The sequence below is a fragment of the Anopheles funestus genome, chromosome 2RL (genome assembly GCF_943734845.2).
Source record: "Anopheles funestus chromosome 2RL, idAnoFuneDA-416_04, whole genome shotgun sequence".
Classification (NCBI taxonomy): domain Eukaryota; kingdom Metazoa; phylum Arthropoda; class Insecta; order Diptera; family Culicidae; genus Anopheles; species Anopheles funestus.
In genome coordinates this window covers 26,795,406-26,808,148 of record NC_064598.1, presented here as the reverse complement: position 1 = coordinate 26,808,148, position 12,743 = coordinate 26,795,406, and the positions used below count along the sequence as shown (strand labels likewise).

At 43.1% G+C, this 12,743-nt stretch overlaps 1 long non-coding RNA gene across 1 annotated transcript; it reads left to right on the top strand.

The window, feature by feature from the left end:
- The first annotated feature begins 251 nt into the window (after positions 1 to 251).
- Positions 252 to 12,743, top strand: LOC125765353 (uncharacterized). The gene is made up of 2 exons (XR_007418540.1): positions 252 to 523; positions 2,601 to 12,743. It is a non-coding gene; the product is annotated as an uncharacterized LOC125765353 (long non-coding RNA).

The following is a 12,743-nucleotide window of genomic DNA, read 5'->3' as shown; positions in this document are numbered from 1 at the left end:
ATACGCCGAAGCTAACCGAGCATTGGACTATGGTATAAAAAAAGTATGCACTAGTGGTTAGTAATATGACCAAATTGCTGTATTGCATTTAATGAAATTGTTTTAAGAAGAGAAAATACACAAAAAAATATTTAACTTTTATTACATTTACTATTGATTATTATAAATTTTTATTTTGCATTCTTGAACGTAGATATTACTTTGTTCTTTTTATCCCATTATTGTCTCAATGTGCAAACGCAACCCGAACGCAACACGAAACATGCTCCGAAGGCGCCTTCTGTTCGTTCTCTTTCGCACCCGTCCCGTTTCGCTATTGCTTTCGCTCGCACGTACGCGTTTCGCTCTGCTGCTGGAATTTCTCATCTCAATGTCCATTCCAGCAGCGGCATGCACGGACGTGTTATCGCGCGTTGCTAATTTTACGTATTTTACGTACGCGTATTTCGCACGACCAGCAACACCGTGTATCATTTGTGAAAGCTTACCTGGTGTAGAAGAAATAAAAGAAAGAAGAAAGCAAGTACGTAAATCACAAGCATACAGCTTTAAAACGCGGAGGTGTATAAAATTGTCCTTTGCTCGTCCTTACCCAAAAAAGCAGTGAGCCAAAAATACGTATTTTGCCCTGGCGAAGAAGGGTAGTGAAATGCCGTGTAAAGGGGAAAGGTGTTACAAGCTTACAGAGATCTCTTCCCTTCTGCGGTGAAGCATTTTGGGTGTAGGCTTTAAGTGAATGTGCGTGTGTATGTGTGTTGGTGGGTGGATTTAGTTTATAGCGGAAAAGTTACGCTTTCGTTCGCCGGTCTAGCGCTGCGGCATGGATGTTGAAGGAGTGTTTTTTGTAGTTTGCGGATGGTAAAAGGATGCAGCCTTAAGGCTCACCGAAAATGATTAGAAAATGAAGAAAACACGCGTGTAAAATCCCGTTCAATTGTGTGCCTTTCAGTCGCCTACCTAATACAAAAGCGTTGGAAATAAAAATCGGTTCTGAAACAAACGCCGTTATTAGGTAGCGGCTTTGATCGTGAAGCAGCCAACGAATATGTACATAAATCTCACATCACCGTAACAACATAGCGCCGAACAGAGAGCCCTAGATTGTGCTGTCTCGCTTTGGCTCCTTCACATCACGAGCCTATAGATGCTTTCTTATTAGATTGTGCCGCCAACAACCTTAGAAATGGAACGCGTGTACCGCGAGATACATTTCCGTTAGTGTGTGTGTGTGCATCCATGCTTTGTTTATATGAAGCTCGCTTTTTCTAGCCTACTTCGTCTTCCCGTTGATTATGTTGCTTGTGCCCTTTTACACTGCGATTCAGCTAAAGTATGCTTGAGACGGCAAGAAAACAACCGACAATAATAACAAGAGCTACAATATAAAAAAATCGTACCTACACGCACACAAAACAGAGAAAAGAACGTGCCTGGAAAAGGGAACAGTGTTATTAAAGGCAAGCAGAGAGAAGAAAAAAAAAACTGGTTCACACAGGCGAGAAAGTATCGGATGATTTGAGTGTGATCTTGCTCTAACGAATGGCATTCGGTGTGTGCAGCAGTCAAGCAAAGCAGACACGCATTCAAGAGGATAGAACACGACTGTGCGTGCGAGCGTTTGCTAGTGTGTGTGTGTGTGTGCGTGTGTGCGTTGTTATCTTTTGCTTCACGTTCTTAACCTTTTGTTTTACCGGTACACACTTGGCACGAGATAAGCAGAAGGTTAATTCTATCGCATTTTAATTCGCGCTAACGTGTAGCCCCCGCAACTGCAAAGCGGATTCGAGCAGCGAGCGAGTACGATCATTCGAGCAGCTCGACGCGTTATAATTCGAGCACGGGAGGCTGCTTAGCTGAGAAAAAAAAACCAGTTCTTAAAAGGCACACAACTTGATATTCTCGCGCACGATGGTATAGCGTGTGTGCGTAGAGCAGCATCACCACTAACACCAGCACCGCGGGCGATCGTGCGACAGCAAATGCTCCATGGATGCGAGAACTGGTTTGGTTTCGTATTCAGTTACGAACCGTATACGGCGGCAACTCGATCTCGGAGGTTGATTTGTGCAAGTTCGGAGCTGTGTTTTTTTAACAAACGGGGAAAAAAGTGCACCACGGGACTGCATCCTGGTGCATGTAGTGTGATTAAGTAGTGGCGCGTGTCCCATCAGCACCCATTAACGGGTCAGGTCTATCAACGGTGTGTTTTTGTGTGTGTGTGGGAGTGTAAGTGCATCGATTGTAAAATTGCATTCGAACAATTCCGCCTCATTGGAGTTGTGTGTTTTTTTTTGTTTATTTTCCCCTGCTGCTTGTGTTGCATTTAGTTTAAACCCGATGCACTCCGCGATCCAACGAATGCATTCGTGTGCATTTTGCGTGCATGAGTGTGTCTGCTGCAGCACGGTTCAATGAAAACAACACCGTGATTTCGCAGATTGTAAAGGTGACGAAAGATGTGTGAGTGCGCTGTTGTGTTGTGTGATTGATTGTAAAGCTTTTTTTGCGGGGGATTTGTTGCACTTGCAGTTTGTGATGTTGCAGATACGAATGTGCTAAACACATGGATGGTTTTATTAATATTATATATTTCTTATTAGCGTTCCTGTAGCTTCGCTATTTTGGCAAGTAAAGTGCATTGTTCGAGTGGAATAAAAGTAAAAAAACAACAACTACTCATTACATCAATGGAATTAGTGAACCGATCTCAGTTGAGTGTTGAAAAATAAAAAAATTAATAAAGCGAAAACAAAATGATTTAACGAAATAAACACGAATCCGAAGTGTCCGATCAAGTATATGTGCAACGATTGAATAAATGAAACAAAAGAAAAAAAACCAAAACATACAACTGTACAAAAACCCACTTTGAGGAGTTAAAGCCGGCCGTTTTGTTAGCACCGATTGGCCGCGACAGCGAATGAATTAAACGACCGCCATAGCAAGGTGAGTAAGTCAAGTGGCCGTCGAATGGAAAGGGTTAATTAATGAACAATTTTTAAAGGAGGGAAAAATACATCGTTCGCCTGTGTGTGTGTGTGTGTGTGTACTGGTGCTGTTAGCAAACGGATTGGGGTTAAGGTAAGGGGTCTTTTGGATCAAGTTCCCCTCGGGCACGCGTTAGTACACCTCATTGATCGCATCTTTGCGCTTGTGTATGTGTGCAAACCGGTACCAGATCATTCCAGCATCCAGCACTCTTTCTTCGCCTAAAACAATTACAGGGAAGATAAGAAAAATAATCAAAAACAAACAATATGAAACCATTTCGTCTGTGTGAGCGGAATGATCGCCAGTGAGCGTTACTTTATTCACGCATGATCGCATACTGTCTCACGCTCACCCCGTTACGATCGCTGCTCATTCTCACTGCCTCACCTTTTGCCGTGGCGGTTTCGCTGAGTCAGCGAACCTCAATTCCATGCCATTTTCGTACGTTTCGTCTTGACCGAGGGCAAAACAGCAACTTCAGGTTTTTTTTTGTTTTTTTTTTTTTGGTGGCAACGATCCGTTGCAACCACTACACACGTACAATAAGGGAACGCATAGCGAAACATACATCGTTTTGCACAACAGGTTCCCCGAAAAGGGGGTTTATGCTTCACACCATGCCGCACTGTGCGATGCATGTATGGCGAACAAGCGCGATCACTGCTGTATTATGCTGGAGGAGTGTGTTTGTACGAGTGGGCTAAAGCATAACTCGCCCACAGTTGAACTCGCGAATGTTAGACATGAAGTGTGGAGTTTTGTTGTTTGTAATCTTTTCCAACAATGTTTCCTTTTCCCTGGCTGTGTTTGTGTGGGATGCTGATGAACGTTCGATGATGCTACCTGGTACCGGTTGCATTTGCTGCATTAATGCATTCCCCCGCTTGGATGTTAAAAAGGGGTTCTAGATTCTGACCGCTCCAGGCAATGGATGATGTTTGTAAACAGACGCTGTTGCGGGTGGAGTATACACTTTGGCCATAAAACGCAGCACTGAAATCTCTACAGATGCATCGATGCATCCGTATGTATGTGTGTGTGTGGATCATGTTGATTTTCAAAAGTCGTACGTAAAGACGCCGTACAATGCGGCAAAACCGGTGCAACGCGATGCGTTCCATAAAAGGAAGTAAAGTAAAACCCAGGCCTCCACATCATTGTCGTTCGAGGGGTGTTTGATTTCTTGTGCGCTGTGCACGGTTGGAAGTGCGCTTCGATGTTGTTTCGCTGTGTAGCGTTAGCTATTTTTATCTTCGTTCTACGCCGGCTAAGCGACCCTTACAGCGGTCTGAACTGAAGTTTGCATTGCGTCTGTGTGTTACTGTGTTTGTCCCGTACCAAGTTTCCGATCCGGTACTTTCAGTGCTGCCACTTGATAAGGAGGTTTGAAAAGAATGCAAACGGCGCTGTAAGAGCAACCATTCGGTGCTTTATCGAAAGCTTCGATGCCACCGCTAGGAGGGGGAAAACCATTCTGGAGCAATGGATGCAAATGTTGCACATCTTTTGCCTGGCCGGAAATATCTTGCAAAACAAGCGCGAATGCACAACCAGTGTTTGTGCATGTCAGGGGGTTGATTCCACCCCGGGGGGATGAGGTGTGGAAGTAGCTGAGCGAATGAACCTTCGGAGACAGTAAGAACAGTCATTGTTACGCGCATAAGAATAGGACGTGTTGAAATTGCATTAAATATTGATTTTGTGCTGCATTTCTTCCGCATTCTGCATGTTTCACTAATTGCATTTTCTAGTGACTTTTTTCCGCGTAACGCGCGCTACTTGAGTTGGGCTTATCGGTTGAGTTGAGCAAATAATTCGTTTGCTTAAATTAGAAAAGATAACAGCGATGGGTTGTTGCAAAAGATAGCTTTGAAAATCGCATTTGCAGCAAACAGCTGTTTGCGTCTTTGTTGGTTGTTGAGTCACAAATAAAAGAATCTTAAAATTAAGCAAACAACAAACACGATATGAATGTTGTTGTCGTGAATGTGTAATTGAGTATGTTCTCCAAGTTGAAAATAATACACTTGAATCATCAGAATTGATTGAACGAACGCAAACATTAGTCGGTCGGTTTCCGTGTTTATGTTGGTTTTTTCTTCTTCGAAAGAAACTAATGATAAACGCTCATAGAACTATATCAGCCTTTTGGTTAAATGTAATGTGCAATAAAAAAACTACCGTAGAAAAGGAAGCGTCATAGACAAAGGAAGCAATAACAAAAAACATACAAAAAATCCCCAACATAAACAAAACTTACGCGACTATATACGGCTAAAGATAGCAGAAAGCCTAGCCAAACGCGTGTGTGATTGACGCATTTTTCCTAGAAAATAATGAAACCCGATTGATCGTACCGATGTGGAAGCTCGCGTTTTCGTGATTCATAAAAATGGGGCACAATTTTTCTTCCCGTGGCCACCACCGTTTTAGCGTGTACGTGCGTGTAAGCGAACGGAAAAAATAGAGTATCGTAAAATGTTTTACCACACAGACACACACACTTCCAAGCAAGCTGGCTCATTCTGTCCTTTTTGGGGCTAGTTCGTGTCTGGGGGTGGTAGTAGTAGCTCACGAAACAACAACCCCTCCAACCCGATTATTTCCACAACACAGTAAATGGGCTCCTTTAAGAAAAAGTGGTTTTCGTTTGCGAGTGACGACATATTCGTTTAAGTGCCTACCAACGGCAATATGGAAGAGTTCTGACACGTGAAAATGGTTGGTTCTTGGTGGAGAAAAAAAAATCCCCCAGTTAGCTCTGTGGGTGGGCGCTGATTCACCATTAACTTGCTATATGATCCATTTTTATCCATTTGAGCGTGTATTTTTTTTTCCTCTTCTTTTAAGGTTTCGTGATAGAGGCATTCCGAGTAACGTTTATCCACCCACCTTCCTATAGTGGAAAGGAAATCCTTCCCTAAATTCTACTTCCCCGGGATATCGAGGCACTTGAATTTGTAACGCTTTTTCTTCCCCCCCAAAACGTGCACCAAAGCTAAGAATGGTGTGGTTTTAGTTGTCGGAATGGGGGAAGGAAGACGAAAATGACGAGTGGATGTGGCTCATAAAGCAGCATGACTTTTTATGGACCCTGTCAAAAGTGGTCTTATTTTTTTGTCTTTCCCGGCACGCGAATAGCAACAGGATGAATGGTGGAGCACAAGCAAGATAGAAAAAAATATCATGCATTTTGGAGAAAGAAAAACTATAACAGTCAATTGCACCGATGCTTCATTGGGTTTCGTCTCCAAAAAAAGAAGAAAAAAAAAACAGAAAACAAATCGTTCGAATTGTTGCACACGGTTTGGGTGAAAGGACGACATCCGCGCATGGACACTATTCGCCAATGTCCGCTTGTTCCAATGTTTCTCCTGTCGAGCGGAAATTGCTTTCCAAACTGCACGACGTCTTCACTTGTGGGAGCTTTTGTAGTTAAAGTGCAAATGATAGGCTCGCTTGCCTGTGCCATCATCCCTCAGTGGATGCCTTTATTTGTGGGTGTCTTTTTTGGGGAAGAGATCGATTTTTTGTTGTTGTTGGTTTTCTGGTTCTGCAAAAACTAACCTCACTTCATGCATGAATGCCATTAGTCACTGGCCTCGTGTCCGGCAAACCGGCATATTTGCTCGAGAACTTACCATCGAGAACGGGCGGAAGGAACGAACGCTTTTCCGCTACGGCCCAGACTCGTCTAATGGGGCCTTATATGTGCGGTACGTGCTCCTCGGGGGGTTTCCTAGTGGTCCGTGATCTATGGCAAAATCACGAACCTTTTCAGGGTAATAAATTAAGTTCGAGATTCGAACCCAAGACCTGCTTTCTTTTGGGGGTGGGGTGGTCCTTATTTTCTCCGTACCAGACGCAAGTCTTCACATCCGGCTTCGGGATGGCTGCTCTCAACAAAATCCGAGACCATTGAAATGCTGATTCGATCGAATGTTACCTAAATGGGGGAGGAATCTTTCGATCACACATATTGGTGACTGTGAAAGTGAAACCTGTACGTCCACACCGTCTCTGAATTCTGGTGTTGCGTCCTTTTTTTGGGGAGGAGAGAAAAATAGTTCGATGTCCTTGCGGTTTTTTGCCAATGAATGGATAGACGTACCGACAGAGCATCTTTCGTGTCTTTCAACGTGTTGTCCCCTTACTCTCCTACATGAAGCAGGATTTATGTATGTATGAAAACGTGACTTCTAAGTGAAAGTGTGGTATATGAGAGTCCCTTTCGCATTGGAAAACACGGTATACCATTTTGGTTGTTGTTCTTGTTGCTCAATATCCGTTAGTGCCTTTCGTTGCTGTCCCAACACAAAACGAATGATTGGTGGGACGATCTTCTTCAATGGTCGATTTAGTCTATCGAGCTTCCTGCTTTAACTCGTACAGAATAAGCAATTCGTTGTTGTCATAAATATATTTTATTTATGCTTCGATTTGTAGATTCATTTGCGGTTCGGTAACCCCAACCATGGGAAAAAAGCACAAATTCCTCCGATTCTTCATTTGCCTTTTGGTTCAGGAGTACGCCTCGTAAAACTAAAAATGGTAAAAGATTTTTTTTTGAGGATTTTGAGGATTGTTGATTCCATTTTTTCGGCATGAGAGTTTGTGTCACACGGCATGGGAGTTTGGGTTCCGCTAGATTACCACCCTCCTCCTACCGTGTGACCTCTTTTATTTTAGTGTTTCGATTTCGAGTTTCGAAAGCGATTCACCTTTTTGGCGGGCTGTTTTTTTTTTGCGTGCGCCCTCTTACGAGTGGTGCCCAGAAGTAAAGGTTTATTGGCGGTAGTTAATCATTTTTATTCTCGAAAGCAATCCATTAACGTGATTCTTAATCGAGCGAAACCATTTTATGGCACCAGACTACGACGCCGACGACGACGATAGCTCCGGAGAATGAATTCGTAAACGGATCCGGGTTCTTCTGCCACGGTGTAGACATTGCCTGGTGTCTCAGACAAGCATACTTTTCGCATTTTTATGTTCCCGCATGTTGTTCAAACGGTTCGGTCGGTCGCATAAGCTTAAGCAATAATACTTTATTTTAATGTAAAATCACTAGCAGCGGCGTTAAAAAAAAACAATGCCAACCGTGTACTTAAAAGTCCGACAACAATCTCTCCTATAAGAGTTGATATTAACCGGCGTGATACTGTGTCCCGTGTGCTGCTCTCGTTGTGTGTGTGTTGACCACTCAACGATCCGTAGAAAAGGGATACTCATTAATGCAGTGTGTACGAGACTCTTTTCTCTCGCCCAGCCCATTCTAGAAGGGCTCCAATTTCTACTGATCGATTTCCTGGTGCTTAATGAAGCTTATCATGGGTGTTTTGTAGTAGCTCCACTAACCACTCGAATCTCAGTCTGGGTATGCGAGGTGAGGTTTTTTTTCTTCAAAGATTAATCTTCCTTACTTTGCATCACACTGTTAAGTGTTTGTGTACTTATTGTGTACACGAGCTTTTTGTTACTCGAAGGGATCTACACTACACGGGCCCAAGATAGTGCACACCGGGATCCTTATCGTTTAATGAGGGTTGACCCATTTGGCAGTGGATATAAAAATCAAATCATGCCCCGATCATGGGTATCGTTTTGGTTGGTTTCTCTTAACGGTGACACCAATGAATAGCCACCGTACACCCTGTGTAGATGCTTCGAAACATAAGCTTTTTGTTGTAGGTGTCGAATTAAGGTTCCAATTTTTTCCCCCTCACTTTTATCACACCCAAATACAGCCATCGAGTCGGATCGTTGGAGAATTCGATATAAAATTAAGGATAAAAGCCCCTTGGAACAGGCGTTGAAGTGAATTGAGCCAGTGTACGTGTTTTGATTAGGCTTTTAATAGTGTCGTTTGTTGTCTGTTTCGAGAGTTGGAAAGCTGGAAATAGATAACATGATTTCGTACATTCAACACATGCCACTTCTCACGTTACGGAGATAAGCAATCTGCTAGTGATGTTCATACACCGTAAGCTCGTCTGTACCCCGAGGACCGCTTTACCACCTTCCATGAGGCTATCCGTCCGTTCTAGCATGTTTGATTGTCTTGATAATGAATTTCATACACCAGGATGACAATACAAATAGTAGCCCCAAGACCAGAACCACACATGCATACAACAACAAAACAAAAAAGTTATTGGACTTGATCTCGACCACAGCATGTCTCATCTGCCGTAACAACGCTCTTTATCTTGATCTCTTTGTTTAGCCCAAGCTCAAGGCAGCATGGCAGCAGAATCGTGCGCCAACACTGAGGATCTGCTTTGTTTGCTTTCAATCAGCACACACCACATAATACGGTACATCGGGTCGCAGCGTGTTGCAAAACAATGCACCAAACCATATTGGTGCAATTTTTAGCTCCATTTCTGCAATGGAACGTTGGGAGATTTCAGTATTTTTGTGCTTCGGTCTATTCTATGGGAGTAGGTTTTTTTTTCCTCCCCTTTTTAGCCCATCAGTAACTACAACCATTTTGCCATCGTGTCTGATGCAAGTCGATGGGTCAAGAAAAGAACACGTGAGACAGTCCCATGTTGTAAGGGAAGTTGCGCCGTAGTTGAATCTCGTACTCGGTGATTGTTTTCGTTTTTCTCGCTTTTTACCATTCTAGAAGAGAAAAAAAAATCAACCGGATCTGCAATATGTAGAACCCGGATCTTCAGCAAAATCCATCTTTAATTTCATCTTCTCGCTGTACATCCGGACGTGCTTGAACTGGAAACGATGTACAATACTTGAGGAGTGAGGGCAACTTTAGCATTAATGTTGTGATAAAAAAGAGGGAGAAATGTTTCCGAGCTCACAAAGATCAAAAACGGCGGGAGGGATTATTGCTTGAGTTGTTCATTGTGCGAACAGGCCCATAGTCCATAGGCATCATTAGTCATGAGACTCCCGGTTCCCTTGTGTCTGGTGCCGGATGAGACATGTTCCGTGTGTTTGCAATCATTTGGATGACTTTGAGTTGTCTTTATGATGATAACCAGGGTGAAGGAGTCTGTCGTCTGCTTCACTTGGTAACGTCGTAAATGCATGTCCAGAGTGAGTTTTGTTTGAAGTATTCAATTTCCTCTAATCGCAATGATGGCGACCGACCAAGAGTATCTTAACTATTAGCGTAGGTCTGTGCTATCCATGGTCGAGTGTTGCTTTTCAACATTAATTTATCATTTTGCCTAATGCTTCACATTAATCAGGTCGAATTTCAAGGTAAATGCAGTTGCCCTATCAATATCGTTGTGTGCTACTCGTTTATCATAACTTCCGCTTTCCGCCTATAGTCACATTCAGATTGGGAAGACCTTCAAAGAGGGAGACATAGAGCAAAACAAAGCGAAATAAGCCCACACAAAATAAAAAAACCTGGGAATGAAAAGAAATGGAAGTTTTTCGTAAATGTGCCATCCCTGTCCATCGTACCCCGCACTTGGTGTGACCATTTGTCAAATGAACCTCGACGGTTTGCCGGTTTAGAGAATTAAAAATTCAAAATTCAATTTCTTACTGCGCGAACGTGCCATGGTTGCTTTTTTACGGCGGGTCTCTATTCGTTTTTTTGTGTTCCAACAGCATTTTTATGTTCCGGCTTGATATTTTCGTGGTACCGTTTTTGTTCTGGGTCAGATAACAGTTTTTCCATGTAAGATGGTGCTTTACTGTAAAGCAAATTGTCGCCCGAAGCGTGTGCAATTTTTGGATCACAAAATTAAAGAGGCCAGTAGTCGCTTTTGTCCCTCTGCTGTTGGCTGCGAAGTTGACAAGTTTTTTGGGTGAGAAAAGCTAACTTTCTGTCTAATTTTTTTCCCCCGTCGACCATTTTGATGAGCTACGAAATTTCTGCTTCCAGACAAAGTTTGTAGGATAGGATTTGGCTTAGTGTGTTTGCAATTTTGCCCAGCTGAGATGGTTGATAGATCCGGTACGATTCATCCTTTGTTCCAGAGTCCCGTTCTCGTTTGTACTGGGTGAAAAGTTTTTCCTACGAATCCGGTTAGAGTCACTGGAAAATAGACAAACTTAGTCACGAAATTTTGTCATGTTCATGGTACAAAAGCTACGAAAGGGGATAATTTTTGACACCCAAACAATCGAATCTTCCGAAAAAAGTCATGCGGAGTAGTAGGGGTTTTGGGAGAATTTTTTGGGGGGAGAATATTTTCTCAGAACCGGGCACCCAACCCAGGTTACAGACATCTTTCGATTTTTGTGAAACAGTAAACTCATTATCACACCCTTGTAAAAAAAAAATGCGAAACACTCAAGGAAATGGGTAACGTAACGTGGCGTTCGTACCCAATTGAGTCAGCGCTTTTCAGCCGATTCTTCTTGTCTGTCTCGCTTTCGCATTGAAACGGCCCAACCCAAAAGGCGCAACGTTACCCGGATGATCCCGGTCAAATTATGGAATGGCAGCTGTTTCGGATCGGATAGCAATGGCTTCGGCTATCCGAAAGCGTAAAGGATAAGGGTGGGTTCACGGGGCCGTCTGCTACCATTCCCATGCCGTAGAAATTCTTTCTCTCTTTTCAACCTTATTTTATCATCGCAGCTGTGCAACGGTGGATAGGAATTTGGTGGAAAATGGTATCGTTTGAAATGCAGAACCGTGGAAGCAACGATACCACATCCTTTTTTCTAATGCTTTTTGTGTTTCAGTTCTATGCTGTTGAAATGTTTTCAAGGTTGGGCGCGTAACTTCGAGGGAGAATGCAACGATCGGACTGAACGGAGAAGATTAACTGTACGTGAACTGATACAGAGGAAACCTTCACTGTGGCCACTCGTTTTTGGTGGTATGATTTGTTTGTATGCAGTCGCTGTGATGCCGTCAGCTGTGCCAATTCGGTACGGGAGGCACTTCATGCGGTGTGTCGGCGATTAGGGTCGGCCTATTCCTTCCGTGTGTTTTCCGCAATGCGATTGCAATGTCCCATATTTGTTGCTTATCGATTAGCTACATTCTCTTGTTTTTTGAATTTTTAGTGTTGTTTTATCTCTTTTTCGGTTTGTAAAAATATCTCGAAGGGCAACGGACTAGATGCATTTTTGAAGAGAAATTGGTTTATTGTGGGATGAGTAAAATGTGGTAACTTTTCCGTACAGATAGCAATGGTTTGTGAGTGCATATATGCGGGTAATGCTTTCAACATACACAAACATACACATGTATATGTTCGATAGCTTTTATAGCATGGACGATGCATCATGGCACTATTATTGCTGCCACTGTTGAACGTTTGCGTGATAAGGAATATGACTACAGCCTGGAACGCAACTGATCGTGTTATTGATGTTTTCAGAAGGGTCGCTTATCAGTTGGGATTTAATGATAAATCGATTGCTTGACACAGTGCCAACCGAGACACGATCGAAAAAGGGAGAGAACATTACATTTCTCCGCCCTTACCTACACTCCCTACAGGCAAGCGGTATTTGCGCAAAAAAGGCCGGCTAAGCTGCACAAACACGTCTGTTTGTGATCGTTTTTAATGTTGTTGCTGACTAGCCGTAGAATATCGATTGCATTGAGTGGAACACAGAGCAACAGAAGAGGAGAACACTAGTGCCTCGGGTTTCTCTTTCTTTTTTTTTAAACCGCTGCAAATTATCCGTCCATTCGCATCTCCACCATTTGTGGCCGTTCAGCTGTTCCTCGGGATGGAAATGAAAATCGACACGTTTGCTTTCATGGCTGTTGCTAGTCGCGTGGATCAACATACTTGAAGGTAAAG